Below are 11,237 nucleotides of genomic sequence, written 5' to 3' on the forward strand. Positions count from 1 at the left end.
TCATATTGTCAATTTTATAAATTGACATTGGCATTGTCAATTTTATAAATTGACATTGGCATTGTCAATTTTATAAATGAAATATTTTCCCATTCTCCATCTTTGACAAGATTTTTTAAATGAGGAACTCAAAGGCAAAAAGGCCTCTTGTTTTTATTAATATTTTATCTTTGAATACTTATTCTAACATGTGGGGTACATAATTTGTGTAAGCCCTTTACCATAGCACAGCAAGTCAATTTTTGGTAATCATAATTATATAAGATCACCTTTTTAAGCATATGCTTCCATTTTTCATCTGTTCTTCTTCAACATGTCATATTCCTTTGTAAAGAGCATAAATAAAATATCAAGTGTGATATAGTTCCATCTCTGTAGAATATTTTTTACTTCATTGAAACCCAATACACTGATTTCCATGTGGAATATTAGTTTATATTAAACTGTAATCATTTTTGAGATTGTTTCTTTCCTTTGGAAAAGAAAACTAAATTTTTTTAATATTGTGCAATATTACAAAGTTTGCAACATTTTGAAAAGAATTTTCCTCTCCCCACGAATAGTCTTTTTTTTTCTTAATTATACAATAAATAGAACCATACAGAAGAAGCTATTGGTTTAAAAATACATAGGAATATAAAAGACTTTTGTTTTCCCTTCCTTTGAGGAAATTCAATATAGTGTTTTAGAAAGGTTGGCAGGGGTACCAATGGTGAGAAAAGAAGGGCCCGGTGCCCCAGTTTCAAGTGTTTGAAACTGAACTTGAATTCTAGGCCATCTACTATGTGTGGTAGTTAGGCTTTGGCTTAGAATATTTTACATAGATAAAGAGAGCACACCAAAAAAAAAAAAAAAAAAAAAAAAGAAAAGAAAAAGAAATGTTTCATAATATGTATTAGAAATGAAAATAAGTACCCGGAGGTGTAACTCTTAACTTAATGGTAAAGTGCTTGCCTGGCATATGTGAGGCCCTGGGTTCAATCTCCATTATCAAAAAATAAAAAGAAGAAGAAAAAGAAGGAGGGGGAGGAGCAGGAGGAGGAGGAGCAGATGGGCACCCCAGAGAAGATGAGCAGCAACTCATACCACACTGGGACATCAGACTGTTTGTGTCAAAATCTTCATTTCCCAAAACAGGGTAGTCCTCAACCATCGGCTGCAGGATAATTTCAGGCTTTTACTGGCAGTGACACTATGAGAGGAAAATACAAAGCCAACGCTGTTATTTTGCTACATTCTCTATTCATAAATGACACTCAGCTCGCCTCTCCAAAGTTGGTTCATTGTCAAACAGCTCATCAATTTTAGCAATTACACCAGAACATGTTCATACCAGCACAAAAGAACTAGGAAATTCTAATGACTAAGAGGAATAGAATAGTTGAAATTTTTAAAATAGAAAGCAGTATTTACATCTTTTTGTAGAATACAGTTTGGGTCGCTGAATCTAAAATTATGGTATCATGACTGGAGGTGATGACACAGGTCTATAATCCCAGCAACTGGGGAGGCTGAGGTAAGAGGATCCCAAGTTCAAGGCCAGCCTGGGCAACATAGTGAGACATTCAGCAACGTAGCAAGACCCTGTCTCAAAATTTTAAAAAACAAAATAAAAAGAACTTGGGGTGTAGCTCAGTGATAAAGCATCCCTGGGTTCAATCCTCAGTACCAAAAATAAATAAATAAATATAAATAAATAAATAACCTAAAATCGTGGCATCACCCAAAGTTACTCTGTAAATAACTGCAAGTTCAGAAGTTAGTGCGGTATAAGTGGGCAGTCACAGTTCTTTCTCAGGGAGAAGAATGGAGACATGAAAGTTAAGTATTTAATAATGTAGCATATGCCAATCAACTTTTCCTTCTAAAAAAGCTACTAGGAGTTCCTGCTGTCTTACCATCAGCTAGACCACCTGGAATATACCTGTATCGTTACTAAAAACTAAAAGACTCTCACAAGAATCAAGGTATTTCTTTTAAATATGAGAAAACATTTTTTAAAAAACTATATATATGTATGTATTTATATAAAAAATATATATATGTATATATATATATATATAAAATATATATATATACATACATATATATATATATGTATATGGGGAGGACTGGATCTTGAACCCAGGGGGGCTCTGCCAACGTGTCCAGGCATGTGCCGCCACTCCCAGCATGTGAAGACATTTAACATGGATGAAAATATAGGGCTTCCCAAAACACATCTAATCCTAAAAGCTGTCATTCCTATAAGTGGAATATTTCTTTTATTATTATTATTTTTGCAGCATTGGGTTTGGAACTCAGGGAATCACTTTTTTAATTGATATAGACCCTAATTGTGCTTATATTTTTTATGAGAATGCTGCAACTTTATAAGAAGTTTATAAGCAGAATGCGATGAATTTGAAAAGAACATAAAAGACCTGGAAGAATGAGTCTTTGGTTGGAAGTAAGGCAAACACAAGACATTTGCCCTGCACAAAAGCAATTGAAGAAGGAAGCAATGTTATGCAGACCATTTTAATCTCCCAGCAGCATTTGTATGTGATGAAGATGCTACTTTTGAACTAAGAGTCAGCATTGTGAAATACTTTAAAGGTCTAATGCACATGCGCAATAAACTTGTGGGTCCACTCCACAGTATGGTAATATGGTAGAAGGATATTGAACACTGGAATAAACTTTGCTTGAAGGAACAGAACACTTTTTTTTTTCATACAAAGCATTGAACCCAGGATGCTTTACCACTGAACTACATTCTGACTCTTTTTGAGGCAAGGTCGGACTAAGTTGCTGAAGGTCTTGCTAAATTGCTAACTCTGACTTCAAAATTGCAATCTTCTTGCCTCAGGCTCCTGAGTCACTGGGATCACAGGTGAGCACCACCCAGGTTAGCAAGAACACTTTTATAAGCAGTAGATGAATTTGCAGTTATGCGATATGAAAAAAACATGGGGAACTTCAGAGACTGCATTTCTTTTAAAAAATCCAATGACTACATGCTAAGCATTCCATATTTAGAACGTGTCTATTTTGTACTGAGGCTTAGGAGAAGTAGTTGGTTCTCAAAATTGATCAGTGATTGATTATAAGTAAGCATCTATTTACAAATAAACTTCTTATACATAGCCAGCCTCCAAAATAGCACAGAAATGAGATGACTGCCTGCTTAAAAAAATCGGAAAAGCCATTTTAAAGATGATGGTGCTACACATTAGCTGACTGTGGTGCCACACACCTGTAATCCTAATGACTCAGGAGGCTGTGGCAGGAGGATCACAAGTTCCAGACCAGCAAGCCTGCTTAATTTAGAGAGACACTGTCTCAAAATAAAACAAAAAGGGCCCAAGATGTAGCTCAGTGGCAAAGCAAAAACCATTCATGATTTTTACTCCATAAGAAGTTTTAATTATCTAAAGAGATCCCAAGACTTCCAAGTATCAAAGAACTATTTTTGTCATGTGCACAAACTTGTAATCCCAGCAACTTGAGAGGCTGAGGCAGGAGGACGGAAAGTTCAAGGCCAGCCTTGGAAACTTAGTGAGACTCTCAGCAACTTAGGGAGACACTGTCTCAAATTTTTTTAAAAATAAAAAGGACTGAGGATGTAGATCAGTGGTAAAGCACCTCTGGGTTCAATCTCCAGCACCCACTCCTCCAAAAAAAGCTATTTTGTAAATCTTTATATTTGAAATTCTATCTTTTTTTCTTTTTTCTGTGTATCACAGACAAGTGTTTCTGCATGCAGTTTCATTAATCATCTTCCTGCATTAGCACTTGGACATCCAAAGTTTTGCTGCATATTGTTTGTAAGGGAAATTTGAAGGGAAATAGTGCAGTTTTTGTACTTTCAAAAAATATGCATAAGAGCATGTCCTTGGGCACTTTCTTCTTTCTATGACACTTTTTTTCCTACAAATATGCTTATATTTTTATTTAAAGACTTGAGTTCATTCCAAATAAGTATCTTGACAATTATGAGGTTTGTATCAACAACATATTAAAGAATTCTTTGAAGAAAATGTTCTGATTATTGTCTAAAAGGATAATACGATGAAGTGCATAGAAAAGGAATCACTGTAAATAATATTACATTGCCATGGCAACTTGCATCATTAAATTGAAAATAAAAATATATTGTTATATTGTTTTTCATTTTTAATTCAAATAAAGCTTATAATAATCAACCAAAAAGCTATCAGGAAGATCTATGCTTGTACTATGATCTGACCTAGTTGAACACTGAAAGCCATCAGCAATCCAACGCTCCATCCCTTTTCTGGTAATGGCTCCATTCTGCCAGTGGAGGGCACCATCTGCGCACTGGGCAGAGGATATCTGCCTTGGTTTCATTCTCTTTGAAGGAATATCCCAGCCAGTGTAGATGTGGGTGGAAGTCAGAGCTGAGCTGTAGATTGCCACAGAAATTCTGTGGAACTTCAAGCTCTTTTTTTTACCATTCCTTTCAGCAGATAAGCCCCAAGAGTCTGTTCTTCTTTGGCCCAAATGGGAACACAGTGTAATTAAAATCAAATGGATATTTATGGTGGTTACTGTCAAAATGAACAAAGAGTAAGAGTTGAAAAGGGGTTTTTGGTGTGTGATTCAGTCCACATAACAAACAGCAGACCAAGCTAGTTGTCAGGGGACCTGTCTCTATTCTGCTGTACCCATATTTGAGTCACTTTTTACAAACTAAGAGTGGAAACTAAGTTCCACATACATCTAGAAGTTTTGCTTTGGCTTTTATTACACCTGCCCAATTTAAGAATTACTCACATTTTATTTACTTTGCTCTTACAGTTGTGGGAATTTTCATTTCTGCTCATTTAAATATTCATTAAATATTTGGCTTGGGAAGAATACATTCAAGTTTTTGTGCACATATATTTAAAGATTTAACTCCAGCAAATTTTTATTGTAACTATGCAATGTTAACATAACTCAGGTTAGTCCAACTAATTTTCAAACTAGCAAAGAACAAATAGCATTGAATGAGATTAATGTAGAAATTTCTAAAGTGAACATGTTCCTTTTTTTAAAGATTTCATTAAGATTGTCTAAAGAGCATGCAAAATGCCCAGGTTTCCAGAGGTAGAATTTTATATAGAAAAAAAGATCTACCCTGTAGAATTTTCAGAATATTAGAGACAATATTTGGGAAGTGACTGTCATGTACTCAATACATGAACTTATTTTCCGTTCCATCCACCACCCAACCACTCACCTCCCCCACCCCCTTTTTTTTTTTTTTTTTTTTTGGTACCTGGGAAGCTTTACCACTGAGCTACATTCCCAGCCCTTTTTGTTTTTAAAGTCCAAACAGTTTCACTAGGTTGCCCAGGTTGGACTCAAATTTGTAATCCTCCTGCCTCAGCCTCCCGAGTTCCTGGGATTACAGGCAAGAGCCACCACACCAGGCCCAACCTTCCTTTTCAGTTCTCTTGCTCCTCATTCTTTTCTTCCCTTGGATAGTTTCTTGCCCTTGCCTCTGTGGAATAGTAATTCAACTTTCTTTCTTCCATATTGTGTATTTTCCACTTCCTCTCTCAACAAAAGATATTCCTTGGAAAATGACGGAGGAAGAAAGACTCTTCTATGGACCCCACATATGAAATGACATGACAATCATCAAATGACTGCCAAAAAGAGAAAGGAAAGAAACTACTTCTGTAAAGAGTTCAATCCCCAGGTTCAGTTCCCGGCAGCAACAACAACAAGAAGTCATCTCTCTTGGGACTGTCTTTTCCTGTTGCAATTACAGAAAAACTTTTCTACCTATACAGATAATAAAGTAAATATTAAATCAAGTATTTATTACTTGCAAACATTTTCCTGGGGGCTGGGGAGATAGCTCAGTCGGTAGAGTGCTTGCTTTGTAAGCACAAGGCCCTGGGTTCGATCCCCAGCACCAAAAAAAAAAAAAAAAAAAAAACACTATAAAAGTCAGGATGACCACTTTTCTCTTCTTTGCCCAAAACAAACAACAGTATATATAAATATATATATATGGGGCTGTCAGCTCCAGGATAAATATTATCATCTGCAAAATGAGTCCAGAATGATATCATAGGTTTCAGTGTGGTTAACGAGGAAAAGATTATAATTTGCAAAATAGCCCAGGTTGTCTTTATCTGGGAATAAATGCAATTGTCCATGAAACTTGGCAAGCTAAGCCTCGTTTCTGTGAAGGAAATGTGTGGTGGTTAGCCATCTACATTTAAGTCTAATGGTCAAACGCTATCATTTTTCACTTTTCACATTGACAATGATTTTAAAAGTTAACTCCCCATGTTGATGAAGATGCTGGGACGTTTATCCTCTGATACATTATGGGTGGGATTTAAATTGGCATAACCTTGCTGGAAGACAACTTGGTAGTGAATAACGGAAATTTTAAACCTAGGGACTGGGGCTGTGGTTCAGTGGTAGAGCACTTACTTGCCTAGCACGTGTGAGGCACTGGGTTTGAGTCTCAGCACCACATATAAATAAATGAATAAAACAAAGGTCTATCAACATCTAAAATAATTTTTTTTAAATTTTTTTAAATTTAAAAATCAGTCATTACTATTGACTCAATAATTTTTAAATTTTGCCTAAGAAAACAATCAGAGTTAGGGGAAAAGGAAGTTATTGCTATGCTACTTAAAAGATAAAAAAAACCTGAAGAATGCATAAATATTCAACAATGGGAGATTAGTTAGCTATAATGTAGTGTGAGCATAGGATGGAATACTATACCGTCACTGAAAATATTGTTAGATAAGATTTAGTGGTATAAAACAATATTTTTAAATAACAATGTAGATTTTTAAAAGAACCAAATAGAATTTGCAGAAATATATATTTATATATAATTAAATATAGTAAATATATATATAATTAAAAGGTCAACAAATTGGTTTAATACGTATTGACAAACCTAAAGATTCTCCATGAGATGGAAATTGAGAACAGATGTTTAGAATTTTGATGAGCAGCCAGGTGTGGTGGCACATGCCTATAATCCTAGTTCCTCAGGAAGCTGAGGCAAGAGGATCACAAGTTCGAGGTCAGCCTGGGTAGCATAGCAAGAGCCAGCCTCAAAAACCAAAGAGTGACAATAACAAAAAGCACACATACAGAATCACGTGTGTGTATATGTGTATATATATATATATATGTATATATGTATGTGTATATATACATATACACACACGTGTAAATATGCATATATGTGTATGTGTATATACATATGCGTGTGTTTACATGTAGTACTGATTCTGGGTTTCTTAGTTGACTGCCGAATTGTGATGAGGATATGTGTTTAGCAGAAGTGTGCAACAGTGCCGCAACGTGTTCAGATCCCACTTACTGTTGCAGTTGTGTGCAAACCATTTGTCAGGCCTCAAGTACACCCTTGGCTCTGGAGCTCAGCACAGCCTCTTTTCCTTTAGCAGCATGTGCTCCAAGAAGGAGCACCTCAGTGGGCTGGCCCAGAGCCACGAAGCCTTCCAAAATCCCGTTAGAGTAGCAGAAAGGCCAATTCCCCACTGAACAGGCAGATGGCGAAACATCCTCTTGGCTCTTGTACATGCAGCCATATTGGTGCAGTCACAGCAGAAAAAGGCAAGCAAGTTCTCCAAGGCCAGGCAAAATTAGTCCTCTCTCAAGGGAGTGCTATGTCATGCCAGCTGGCATTTCCAGCAATTGCCCCCAGTCTGTTTCAAGGGTAGATAATCGGTAAAAAACAGAGAGGGCTTAAACAGAAACCTGTGTATCTAAATGAGTGAGGAGCTGGGTTTTGAGAACTGTGAGGAAGTGACAGTCTTTGAGGAAGCCACGACTTCCATATGACAGCAAAGTGGAAGGAGGCCTGGACTCTGAATCAGGAGCCCTTGTGCTGGTGACTTCTCCCTTCTCCCACCCCTCTGAATTTCAGTTCCTTCTTATATAAAACACTGGACTGCAGGTGGAAGTAGACAAATGAACTGTAGAGTTGCTTCAAGTTTTCCAAACTTTTTAGAGTGATTTGTAATGAAATTATACCATATACATTTCTGTCAATTAAAATATACTTAATGCCTACTATGTGATAAGGGGGTGCCAAGTAAATAAATCACTGTGCCCATCCACACGGCACAGCACTGAAATACTTCCCAATTCCAAAAATGTGTGTTTATCTACTTGTTTTGGTTTGAATCTGAAACGTCCCCCAAGGGTCATGTGCTAAAGTTTGGTCACTAGCCTGCAGTCCTACTAGGAGGTTTTGCAACCTTTAGGAGATGAGGTCTAGTAGAAGGAGGTGAAGTCACTGAGGGTAGGTCCTTGAAGGAGATATTGAGACCCTGATCCCTCTTCTCTTTTTTGTTCCCTTCCATGATGTTCTGCCTCACCATAGGCCCAAAGCTATGAAACCATGCAACATGAAATGGAAACTCTGAAACCATGAGCTGATATGAAATCTTTCCTCCTTTTAAATTGTTTTCTCTCAGGTATTTTGTCACAGCAATGGAAAGCTAACATACCATGATACCATTTATTTATTTGAGATAATATTTTACACAAAGATACTATTTTCTCTGCTGCCAATAAAGCCTCTTATACTGTTTTGCAGTGCTGGGGATCCAACCCAAGGTCTTGCTTGCTTGCTAAGCAAGTACTCTACCACTGATCTACACAGCCAGTCCACCAATAGAGGTTCAATGAGTAATGTGTATCCTACAGACTGGATGACAATATTGAAAGCATAAATCTAGAATCAAAGAGTTCCAGTTAAATCTTGAGCTCTACTATTTCCTAACAGGTTGACCTTTGGAAAAAAAATTACTTAAATCCTCTTGACTTTGGCTTCCTCATCTTTAAAATGGGAATAATAATAATGCCTACCTCCTAGGTACTACTGTAGGAAGTATATTACCTGAACCATGTCAAGTAAGTTCTCAGTAAATTACTGTTACTGTTGTTAACATCATAGCATAAAAAATAATTTTAATATCAGTTTAAACAAAACACAAAATTGTGAAATGTTAGATTTAAAATGGACCTAAGAAATAATTTCATTTTAATCATGTAATTATCCATAAGGAAATCATAATTTAGAAAGATTGAGTGGGACCCAGAGATGCCTTAGAACTGTTTTGGTCTTTTTAAGCAAAATTCTGTTAGTTAAGAAATATGGGGAAGGAAGGACTGTATAGAGGGAAAAGAGGGGTGGGAGGGGTGGGGGGAAAGGGAAAAAATAACAGAATGAATCAAACAACATTACCCTATGTAAATTTATGATTACACAAATGGTATGCCTTTACGCCATGTACAAACAGAGAAACAACATGTATCCCATTTGTTTACAATAAAAAAAAAAAAATGAAACTTGGAAAAAAAAAAAAAAAAGAAAGAAATATGGGGCTGGGGAGATAGCTCAGTTGGTAGAGTGCTTGCCTTGAAAGCATGAGGCCCTGGGTTCGATCCCCAGTATTGCTAAAAAAAAAAAAAAAAAAAAAAAAATGTTTAAAGAAATTTTTTTTGCAAACCATTCAAAATTATTTCTACCATTTTTATTATTTCAAACCATTTATTTGCTACTTATTGAAATTTAACTGCCATTTTACAAATTCTTTCCGAGAAGAATTTGCCATTTTGGCTAAATAACTCGGTTGACCTTTGTCTCAGCTTCACAAAATTCCCTGTGATAGATCCAAAGAGACTTAGAATTTCCTCTCTGTGCATATATGCCACTCAGCCTGTATTATTTTTCCCTTTTGGTTTTCCTACTCACTTTTGGCTAGTCCAAAAAGTAATTTCAAGTTTAGACAAGGCAAGTTTTGTATCGTTGGATCCAATTAGACAGAAAAACCTATTTCTAGGTATAAAAAAACTGTATATATAACAGTGTCAGAAGGGCAACAAGAAAATAGAAAGATACATACTGCATGATCTCACTCATGTGAAATCTAAGAAAGCTGATCTCAAAGAAGTTGAGATCAGAGTGATGGACACCAGAGGCCTAGGGGGGGAGGGGGGGTAGGGAGTAGATTAAGTTAGTCAATGGTACAATGTCCCAGAGAAATTCTGGTGTTCTATTACTACAGTTAACAATAGTGTATTGTACATTTCAAAATAGCTTGAAGAGAGGATTTTTAATGTTCTCACCAAAAAGAAATGATAAATGTGATCAATATGCTAATTTCTCTGATTTGATCATTTATTATGGATACACGTGTCAAAACATCATAGTATACCCCATCAATATGAACAATTATCATGTCAGTCCAAAATAAAATAAAACTTTAAAAAAAAAAAAAAAACCACATGATATAAAAAAAATGGAACTAAGGGGAGATTGGACAGAAAAGGAGTTAGTATTTTTCCTGTGCTTTCTACATACCCAGGGACTCATTCAATCCACAACTCAGGGAATTATACATTGCAATCCCACTTACAGATGAAAAAGCAAAGGGTCAGAGGGCAACTAGCCTGAAGTCACACAGCCTCAGGAAAGGATGGGGTTGGAATCTGAACCCAAGCCAGTCTGTTTCCGAACTCTTTCAAGTAAGTCAATAACTTTTGCTCCAACCCATGCTATTAATGAGAGTCAATTGATAAAGAATATCTTGATGCAAAAGATGTTTTAAAAATTAAGTTAAATGGTTTCTACAAGGTGTTGCAGAGTCACATATCTGGAGAAAAGAGGCCCACTTTGCAATTCACTAAAATGTGTTGAATGTTTCCTGTTACCAAAGCACCAAATTTCAATCCTTAAGACACATCCCAAGTATTATAAGTAATGCTTTGGTCTTTCCAAATATGGTTTTGTTGTATTATGAATTGCAATTCTTGTATTATTAAAAAAGAGAAAGAAACTTAGATGAAAATGAAGAAAGAAATAGATACATTTTATTTATAGAAACACTTTCCTCTAATTCCAATCTCCTTGTAATCATTCAATTCATTTCTTATGGCCTTCTTTGAGAATAAAGGTTTCGTGTTCTCCTTCACGTCCCATCCCGGGCTTTTTTTCCAAGTGTTTTTCCAGTCCACTTACAGTTCAGAACAGATGTAGATGCTGGCCTGCTCCCAGAATCTTGCTGCTAAATCATGACTCCACCATTCCCCATAGACTGAGTAGAGCCGAAGTAGAAAATGACTTCAGCCCACAGCCGAATCTGTTTCACTGCCAATCCAACCTAAGCCCAAAGGAGTCAATCCTATTTGCAGCACTCCTTTTTTTTTCATTTCCAGTTCATGCTGAGCAT

General features: G+C 36.2%; 1 non-coding gene across 1 annotated transcript; it reads left to right on the forward strand.

Moving 5' to 3' along the window:
* The first annotated feature begins 9,392 nt into the window (after positions 1-9,392).
* Positions 9,393-9,465, forward strand: Trnas-uga (transfer RNA serine (anticodon UGA)). Its single transcript has one exon. It is a non-coding gene; the product is annotated as a tRNA-Ser (tRNA).
* Positions 9,466-11,237: the final 1,772 nt, after the last annotated feature.

Source organism: Sciurus carolinensis, chromosome 14 (genome assembly GCF_902686445.1).
Source record: "Sciurus carolinensis chromosome 14, mSciCar1.2, whole genome shotgun sequence".
Taxonomy (NCBI): Eukaryota; Metazoa; Chordata; class Mammalia; order Rodentia; family Sciuridae; genus Sciurus; species Sciurus carolinensis.